The following is an 11,307-nucleotide window of genomic DNA, read 5'->3' on the forward strand; positions in this document are numbered from 1 at the left end:
AGAATGTAACATTCGAGGAGAATGAGTGTTGAAACTACATTAACAAATCACAACGATTTCGCCTCGAGGTTGAGGTAGTGTAGCTCTATATAACTATTTCGAAGATATGCAAAAAAGAAATTCGAAATTTTATTATAAGATTGACGTTGACAATGAGATGTGGTTAAAGAATGTGTTTTGGGCAAACACACTGAGTAGAGCTGTGTATGAATCATTCAGGGATGTGATTACATTTGATACAATATATCTGACTAATGCGTATAAAATGTCTTTTGCACCATTTGTGGGTGTGAACCACTATGGGCAGTCAATTCTTACTCGGGTGTGGATTGATATCCAGCAAAGATGCAGATACATTTGAGTGGTTATTTGAGTCATGATTGCAATTTATGAATAACCAACCGCCAAATGCAATCATCACAGATCAAGATAAGACCATAAAAATTGCAATCTCGAGGGTGTTTTCAACTTCTAGGCATCGTTTCTGCTTATGACATATAATAAAAAAGATTCCTGAGAAATTTGGCTCACATTGTCGGTATGGAAAAATCAAAAGTACTATACATAAGTGCGTATATGACTCTTTCAGTCAGCATGAGTTTGATGAACATTGGTGTCATATGCTCGATACATTTGATTTGCATGAGAATGTATCGTTAGTATCACTGTATAGTGATCAACATTATTGGGTGCCAGCCTATGTTAGAGACATATTATGGGCATTATTGTCAACCACACAACGAAGTGAAGGAATGAATGCATTTTTTGACGACTATGTTCATTCTAGAACTACTTTGAAGCAATTTGTTGACCAGTATGATTCGGCCCTTAGGAGGAAGGTAGAAAATGAAATAATTGCTAACTTCAATTCCTTTAACACATACATTCATTGCATCAGTTGCTATCCTCTTAAGAAGCAATTTCAAATTGCATATACTCTTGCTAAATTCAAAGAGGTACAAGAGGAAGTGCGATAATTTCTATATTTGACTACTAAAGAGATGGGGTGTGAAGATGGTAGATATACGTTCATTGTTGTGGATGAGGTTCAAATTAGTAATGACTTATTAAAACGTGTAACCTTTAATGTGGAAGTTGATCAAGATCATCTTAATGTGAAATGCAGTTGTAAGTTATTTGAGTTTTGAGGTATTTTGTGCAGACACGCTCTCCGTATCTTAACTTAGATGGGCCAACATACAATACCATTAAAATACATCTTGGATTGGTGGAGGAAAGATGTTAAACGAAAATACACATTCGTGAAAAGTAGTTATAACACTATTAGCATCGATGATGCACAAAGGTACGATAGGATCCAAAATTGCTTCTATGAATTGTGTTCCAATGCTTCAAAGACTGAGAGCAGTTGTGTTAAATTGATTAGTCAGATAGAACAGTTGAAGATACAGTATCCTGGTATCGCTAATCATGATACTAACAACACAATTGATACAACTCCTTCGATGGAGGCTTCGACCCCTAGAGTTCTTAGTCCGTTGATAGTTCGGAGTAAGGGAAGACCATCGTCTAAGAGAAAAGTGCACCCGGCTAAAAAGAATATTAAGAAATCCAGTACGAAAAGGCAATTGCACAACAACGAAGCTGATGTTCCTTTTTATTAATATTGTATACTAAATTTATGATTCACTTGGTTTGAATGTTTTGTTGTTTTTTATTTACTTTATTTTTAAATTATACTAGGATCAACAAAGTCAAGTTTGGACACATGCACCGAAATTTTTTTCAACTCCTTCGACTGCTCATCACTCACAAGTAATGTAAAACTAAAATATTTTGGTAATGGGTTTCATGAATTGCATTGTCACTTACAACATTTTTTTTATGCCCCTATAGGACAACACTACGGAGGCTTTCCATCAAGACTTTAGTGCTTTTTTATTGCGAAGGCTTTCCATTGAGACTTCAAGATTTTATATCGTAATCTTGAGATTTTATATTGTAATATTGAGATTTTATTGAACCTGTTTTTGTATTGACATGTTTAGATCATAATCATAATCATGCTATTAATTGGATTTGGATTATCCAGTACTACACAACCACACAAGATTACAAGATTACGTGAAATTACATTAACTTCAAAGATTACATATTGTCTTAGAATTTTTCAAAAAACATGCCTAAACAAAGTACCCATGACATTGAAATTACTAAAACTACAATGACTCTCTCAACATTTCTCTTGCGCCTCTCAATATCTATTTCTAGTCGATGTCAAGTTGTTTGGACATCCATTGCTAGTTGTATTTTGAATTTCGGTCTTTAAACGATTGATTATCTTCTCTCCATTTGTGGTATTTCAGGTCATACCAACAAAAATATCCGCAAGAATGTCCAGCCTACAAAATCAACCAACACATTAACAAACAAGGATTACCACACTTCATAGCAAACAAGATTGAAATAACATACCTCAAAATTTTGGCAACTAAAAAATCGATGCCCTTCATTATCCTCAGTATGCGCAGTTCGTCTACAATCTTTAATACCACAAAAGCATATTGGGTATTCATTTGCCAAGAGTTCTTTGAGCGTGAGATATTGCTAATGCTACTACGTGCTTCCGACATTGTAGGATTACCACATTTCTTTAACAGCTTTTGTCCTTCAAGAAATAAAAATGAAATATTTATTTGTTTACAAAATAATTATATCAAAGCCTCTGTAAAATGTAAAAACAGATATATTATAGCACCTATGACCTTATCACAATAAAATAGCAAAACAAATACATTATAACACCTATGACCTTAGAACAAATATGTCTTGTGGAATTTAAAATTACATTGTTCATTCTGGATCTACTACCCTCTTACTACTACCAAAAATCAATCAGTCAAAATAATGAATTCATTTGAATTTAAGAGTCTTTAGTCATGGGTTTGGTAACAAGAGGTGATCAAAATTAGAAAGACTAGGCTCGACAAATATAATCATTTGTATGCATTTGTCATGGAGTGCTTTAATGGGTCCATAATCCATTGAATTGGATTCATACATCTCATGATGTCATGCCAGGGTGGATCGGTAGTTAGTGTTTAAGAATTGCCAAATTCCATATGTTAATATGCTCTGGATTCTTGATGCACGAAGTGGATTTGTGAGCTACTAGCTCATATTAAATATATGTTTCTTGTCTCAAAACAAGTTTAACAATATATTAGGCAGCTAGGTATAATTAGAGGATTCAGAATTTAATTACTCCCCCACATTCAAAAAGAAACCAAACATATAAATATATATATACCCAGCTAGAAGTAGCAGTGTAGTGACATGAATTATAAATGGGTTCAAGAGTGAGGTCGCGCTCATGATTCCTCCTCATCTCTGGCTCTTGTTCCCAGTCAGTACTGCCACTGCATATCAGACATCCCAAATAACATCTTAATGACCCTGCCTCAAAACAATTTTATATATGTAGTCTAGTTTCAAGAGACCATTCCATTTCATTGTAATTTCACTTCTCACAATCATTTTCACAAACATGTCAACTGCAATCCATTTTTTCACAAATGTCTCCAACATTCAATTTTCATTCCCTTCCTTAGTACAATAAGCAAGAATCATAACAACATAGTTCAAAAGAAAAAAAATTCTAAACAAAACAAACAAAAACAAATTACAACATTTCAACCTCCCTATTCTAGTGCAAGGGAAGGAAACTGAGATGAACAAAAATAATTACTCTACCTTGGAGATTCCGTCGGAGAGATGATCGAGATGGTGAGGCTCAAACTAGTGGGGTTGGGTACAGCGAAATGGTGGGTCTGGGAGTAAAAACAAAAGGTGCAAAGATGAGGATAGAGATAAGGTCGGAGATGGAGCTGTGGTCCGGAGATTCTGTCGGAGATGAACTTGAGGCTCACGGGGTCGATGGGCAATGGGTGAGAGAGATAACGTGCAGAGGAACCCCTTTGAAAAATTTCGAAATGAACTCTTACCGTTGCTTCGTGTGTTTTAAAATGAATAAAGTACTATGTCACGTCGAGTGGGATATCACAACGGGTCCTAAGAGCGGGGCAAGTATCTTTGCCCTTTTACATAGCAAGACTCAACAATAATTTTAAACTACAAAACCCTCTTTGGTGTCTGTATGTCTGTCTGTAGGTAAGGCTACTAGGGCTGTGCAAAATTCTAAATTTTTGACTCCGCCCGACATCCGCTTCGATTCTGATTCCTAAGGAGTCGGAGTCGTCGGAATTCGGAGTAGCTCCGATTATCTATTTGGAGTCGGAATCGGAGTCGGAATCGGAGCTCCTTGGAGTCGGAGGAGCTCCGCTCCGACTCCGATTTTTTTAAAAAAACAAAAGCCTAGCTCTAAAACGACGTCGTTTTATAGCTGGGTTTTTTTAAAAAAAAATTAAACGCAGGACCCCCCTTCCCGAATCCGTTCTTCCTTTTTCGGTCTTCCTTCTCCATTTTCTCTCGCGTCTCACGGACTCTGAATTCTGAACCAGTGATTTAGTGAAGCGTCTCGCGTCTCAGGTCTCTGTTGCCGGCGTGCCGCCATTTCTCGTTACTCTTCTGTTCAGCTTCCGCCTATGGTGAGAGTAAGAGGTTCCGAGTCCTAAATTTAATTCAAGCAATTTAATTTTCTACAGCACATCTATTATGAATTGGTATTTTGTTGTGATTCTTGTGAATTGATTTTGTAAATTTGTAATAAGAAAATGTGTTTGATGAATTGTATATTATATTTGTAAGTTGTGTTGTATGCATGTAATGTATTTGATAAAATATGCAAGAGAATTAAGAGATGTAAATGGGCTATTTGAATCAAGAAATGAGCTCTCTGTTATTAACATAAAATATATACGGAGCTTTTTATTGGGTGTACACAGATCAAACATCATGAAATTAAAATAGATATTATAATATTTATTACCGTATGCTTTGTCTCTCATATGATATTAAATGTTAAATAAGTTTTAATTACCCGGTTATTTAATTATTATTTGCATGGAATGGATCATGAGGTTGAGATGCTTTTGGAACTTGCTTCTTCAATTTATTGTATCAAGTAACTTTAAAATCTTGGTCTGCAATAAAAATCATGTACGTACCAATAAATGGTACTTATAAAGTGCAATAATATTAATGTTATTTAGTCTTAATGCTTTATATATGAATATGACATCATCTCCTTTTAATTAAGCTTCTTCAATATTATGATTTTTTACATATTATTAAACACAAGCATATTATTAAAGACTTGTCTGTAAACACAACTGTTTTTAGATATTTTCATATTATTTTATTACTATTCACAAACAATTAATTACTATTCACATATATCTTATATACTCTTATCATCCAAACTCAGCCTAAATGTCACTTTCAAGCATATCAAAATTTTGCATTTTCATATCAACTTTGTAGTTCTCTCTCTGATTTTTTGAACATGGACCTTTCTCCATGGAGAGTAGTTGACCCATGTCAGGCCATTGGTCTATAAGGCCAAGATTGACGACCCGTTTGTGCATACACATTTCACATTTTGCTAGTTAGGAATATTTGAGTTTTCAATTTTTACAACCATCTCGTTCAATCTCTGCTGCTGAGATGTTTTGTTTTAGGATTAATCCCTTTGCAACTTCTTCTAGCACTAGCACTCGAATCATAGAAATCCTGATCTTTCACTGGGCTTTTGATATTTGTTTGGTGGTATTTGTCATTCTTGGATCGATGATCTAGCTAGGAAATTTATTTAAGTTTCATTAATGGGCGATAATAATTTATGTAATCTGCATGCATGCAGCAGTTCTGGAAACTTGATTTTTTTTTTCTTTTTTTTAGGATGTGACCACTTTTAGTCGATCCACTTGCACTCTTAGAATTATGTGACCATTAATAGTACTTAGGATTTATGATTTGAAGATCTTTCATCTATAAATTTACGTTAATTTTCCGCATTTTCCCACCTGGTACGTCGTTCGTATAAGATCAAATTACTTCAATGATATTTTTATGGGGGAAAAACTTATTTTCCTTCCGTTTTCTTTTCTGTGAAGTACTGATGCTCCGATCCACAAATGTCAAAGTTTAAAAGATAGACAGAAACTACAGGGAAGACAGGAATTTATAGTTGTTGGTTTGATATACATCCTACGACAAGCGCGAGGAATGATAAAATTAGACAGAATAGCTCTATCATATATATCTTCTCTGTAAATTATAATTACTTGATGGGTACGTAATAAAGTTTTATGGTTTTGGTTGAGAAGGCGGTGACCTTGGGTGATTTTGCTGTGACGATATTCTTTCCGACATCTCTTGATAGAATTGTTCCATATGGCCTCTCAAATTGTATATTAGGTCCATTTCTTGTAATAAGTTCATCATGAGTTACTACTTTTTAGAATACTTTATGATACAATAATACATGTCCTATATCTTTGCGTTAATTTAAATTTTTAATATAGCGTAGTTTATTTTTAAACTAATTTTTTGCTTCTAATTTATTTTTTCAGGTTCATTGATTGTGATATGGATCCTAGACGTAGTGGAGATAATCGTCCACAACGGGATGTGGCAGATGCCAATACTACAACTCCTACACCGGTGGATATTTTCACCCCTAGAGCCACATCTAGGGCAGCTACATCTAGAGCAGCTACATCTTGTGCGAGTAGTCTACTCTCACTCCCAGTTGATATAGAGGATGAGGATATGTTCAATGAAAAGGAGGAGATGCCCATTGAGCAAGATCAACCACCACGGCATTCTAAAAAGAGGTCATGGAAATGGGAGCATTTTACCAAAATTCATGGTGATATTACGAACCCGGTAGCAAGATGATATTACTGTGGATCACTTTGTGGATGCCATTCGAAGAAGTAATGTACCAGTGTGTTAATAACATATCTAAATGGTTGCCAACGATATAAGATAGCGAAGGGATTGCAAGCCATTGATCAGACCAACCTCAGTTACCAAACTTCTACAGCCACTAATGGTACACAGACTAAGAAATTGGTCATCCCTCAATACAGTGAGAATATGTTGAGGGACATGCTTGCAGAGATGATAATTACTGATGAGGTGCCCTTTACCACAATCGAGAAAAGAGGCTTTCGAAAGTTTCTAAATTTTGTTGAGCCACGATTTCTCATTCCATCACGGTATACGGTGATGCGAGATTGTATGAAGAGGCATGCGAAAGACAAATCGGAGATGAGGAAGATGTTTATTACCACTGGCCAGAGAGTGTCGTTTACGACTGACACATGAACTTTCATACAGAACGTTTGTTACATGTGTATCACAGCACACTATATTGACAGTGAGTGGATTTTGTATAAAAAAATTATTGGTTTTAAAGATATTGTGGATTATAAAGGTGCATCCATTAGGGCGAAGATGGATGATTGTTTAAAGGACTGAGAAATTCAAAAAGTGATGTGTATTACAGTTGACAATGCCAGTGCCAATGAAACAACAATTGATTGGTTTAAGCGGAACACGGCGGTGAGAGATGATGTCATTCGGGCCCACGAGTTTATTCACTTTCGATGCTGTGCTCATATCATCAACCTCATAGTTATTGAGGGGTTAAAAGAGATTGATGATTCCATTACCCGAGTTCGCAATATTGTATGATATGTGAGGGGTTCCCCTCAAAGGCTTACCAAGTTGAAGGCAATAGCAGAAGATTTTAAGATTGAATGTTTTAGTATGTTGTGCTTGGACGTTCCGACTCGATGGAACTCAACATTCATGATGTTGGATGTGGCACAAAAGTACCAAAAAGCATTCGAGCAGATGGAGGTCGAGGATGGGGGCCTGAGGTATGCTTTGTTGGAGCCAGCAGGATAGGGGCTCGGTGCGCCGGACGCACATGATTGGACCAGTGTGAGCTACTTTGTTGAATTTTTAAGAATTTTTTATGACATAACCATGCGGCTATCTGGATCCAAATATATGACTGCGAACTCATTCTTCAGTGAGCTCTCGAAGCTTCACTTCCACTTGGAAAATAGTTGTACTGACTCTGGTGGATTGTTATTTGCTATGGCTACGAGGATGAAGACTAAATATGATAAATATTGGAGGAATATTGAGAAGATAAATAAATTGTTATTTGTGGTTGTGATCCTTGACCCTCGATATAAGCTGGCCGTTCTAGAATTTTGGATAAATTTCGTCATCGGGGCAATGAAGGCTGCAGAGTTTATTAGAGTGCTAAAAAGTGATATTTATGACATATATAATCACTACAGCAATAGTTGTCAGCCTTCATCCACAGCTGGTAGCTCCTCACATTCGAGGCCGACGGGGTCGACAGCTTCCTCAGGTGATACTCACCCATCTATAGGAGTTAAAAGCCATCGTATTATCCAGCAGTATCATCAACTCATGTCAACAAAGAATATTATGCATTGTACATCTGAGGTTGATGATATGTTATGGAAGCTGTCGGGGCACCTGATGATGTATTTCAGCTATTAACTTGGTGGAAAGTTAATTTCATCAAGTATCCAGTCATTTCCCTTGTAGCCCGAGATGTGCTAGTTATTCCTGTCACTATGATTGTCTCAGAGTCGGCATTTAGCACTGGAGGTCGCGTGTTAGATGTTTATCGAAATTCATTATCACCGTCAACCGTGGAGGCCCTTGTTTGCACATAGAATTGGATAAGTGAAATGTCCATTGGACTAGATATCGTTGGCGTTGATGCCGAGAGCTATAGATTTGAATCAGATAAATTTATATGCTTTTAAATGATTATTTAATTATTTTTAATGTTTCTAACTTCTACTTTTTATGATTTTATAGATCTAATTGTGAATCCTAACATAATTGTCGATGACTGAGAGTCTGAGACGAACGCCCCTTGAGAGTTGGGATGGAGTTGAGAGAACCCTCATTCTTGGTAAGAATGAAATTCTACTTTTACCATTTTCAATTTTTTTTTATCAACTTTTTTTTTTCATTTATTGATTACAACTTTCTATCTTCATTTCAGGCATGATCACAGATCAATGAACCATTGAGATTTGACGCATCTGAGCATTTAATATTTATGTCAATGTTGTTATTACGTTATAAATGAGACTGTTATAACTTATGGCTACATCATACATTTTATTTAGTTTTTAAATTATTGTATTTAAGTTTTTTTTTTCTTTTTTTTCTTTTCAGTATTATTATTTTTTTTACGGGTTTGGACTTGGGCTTTGGTGATCATTTAGTCCTAATGGATCAAATTTATTTTTGCATATCATTTATTTAACAAAAGAAATTGACCACATTATTTATTTAAGTACTATTATTATTATTATTATTATTACTATTATTTAGTGCAATAGACAGTCGGAGCTCCAGTCGGAGTTCAGAGCTCCGACCTCCGTTCGAAGTCGGACTCCAATTCTGTTCAGAGTTGGAATCGGAGCAAAAAATTAGCTCTGACTTCGGGAGTCAGAGCTCGGAAACGGCTACTCCGACTCAGTCGGAGTCGAAGCTCAGCCCTAAAGGCTACTATGCCGCCCAGCATTTACCACTGGGCGTGCCGCCTAGGTTGTTTTTTTCACATTTTTTTAATATATTTAAATATTTTTTTAAAAAAAATACACCAATACACTTAAAATAATTTTCTTAATCACTAAGTAAAAAAAAATTGACCAGCATCAACTAGAGTGATCAAACTAGGGCGGCAAATTATCTTTTCCCTTACATATAATAGAATAATACTTGGACGGATGATTTTTTATTTATTTAATAATTAAGAAATTATTTTTTAATGAATTTATAATTTTTATTTTTTAAAAAATATATTTAAAAGATTTAGAAAAATATTTAAAAGAAAAGAAAAAAATTTCCTTAATAGCAGGTGTGTCTATATATATATATATATATATATATATATATATATGACAATACTAGGGTGACTATCACATGTGCACATTAGTATAAATGAGTTTTTTTATTTTTCTTTAATCATTTTTTAAACATCGTTAACCATTATGAAGAAAAATAAAAAATAAAAATATATAAGTGGATACATTTGGTGGACATATTTGATAGTCATACTGTGTTTCAAATATCATACCGGCCGGTATGGCTGAAATATGCGGTACCGGCCACTGGTCCAGTACATGTATATCATATATTTTGTACGAGCTCAAATACCGGCTGGTACCTGCCGTACTGACCTTTATTTCGGCCTATACCGACATGTATTTCGGCTCATACCGGCCGAGATTTCGGCCTTTAATTTTTTTTTAAAATTTTTTTCAAGCTACAAATCTATTTTTTTACCCACAATTTAGACTAGGTTATTTATATATAATTTATTCATATATAGACTAGTATTTTGGAATATAATTTATATATATATATTTATATATATAATTTATTTATATATTGATTATTCTTAAATGGTACATGAAGCGGTACCGGTATCGAAATATTTTGTTTCACTGCCTTGACCAGTATAGCATCCGGTACGATATTCAAAACACTGGTCATACTACCATTTTCCATATGTATATATATATATATATATATATATATATATTGTTGGGAATTATCAGAAATGCTTGGAATCCCAAGGCTGAGTTGTGAGAGTGTCTACTGGTACTTTTTTTTTTTAGTTAATGATTAAGTAAATATTTTTTAATAATATTTTATTTTTTTAAAAAATATTTAAAGTTTAAAAAATTATGAAAAAAAATCATATAAAAAGCATTAATTTACAGTGCTACATCCTCAATAGTTGTAGCACGACTCTAGAAACTATATAATGTCGATAGGAAAATGATAGTATGACTATTAAATATGTTCATTAAATGTGTTCACTTATTATTATTTTTTTTTCTTAATGGTTAAAAAATTGATTATTAGTAAATTTATATATATTTTTATTTTTTTCTTAATGATTAAAGATGTTTAAAAAATGCCTAAAGATAAAGAAAAGAAAAATGAAAAAACACATTTGGTCTATTGTCCATGTCGATAACTCTTCTCAAGTTATCATTTAAAAGATAATATTAGTTGAACTGGTAAAAGTGATCGGTTGAATTTTTTCTTATTTTTTATTTAATAGTTAAGTAAGTAAATATTAGTGAATTGATATTTTTTTATTTTAAAAAAATATTTAAAATTGTGGAGACGGTATGTGCAGGCTCTTTATTAAATAAGAAAAAATATTATTTTAAGATAAATATTTTTGTAATTTTAAAAATAAAATTATCTAAACTTACATTATAATCCTCAAATAAAAATTATATATAATATTATTCATAAAAAAATATATATATACATTTACACTTATCCATCCATCAA

This window comes from Juglans regia, chromosome 10 (assembly GCF_001411555.2).
Source record: "Juglans regia cultivar Chandler chromosome 10, Walnut 2.0, whole genome shotgun sequence".
Lineage (NCBI taxonomy): Eukaryota > Viridiplantae > Streptophyta > Magnoliopsida > Fagales > Juglandaceae > Juglans > Juglans regia.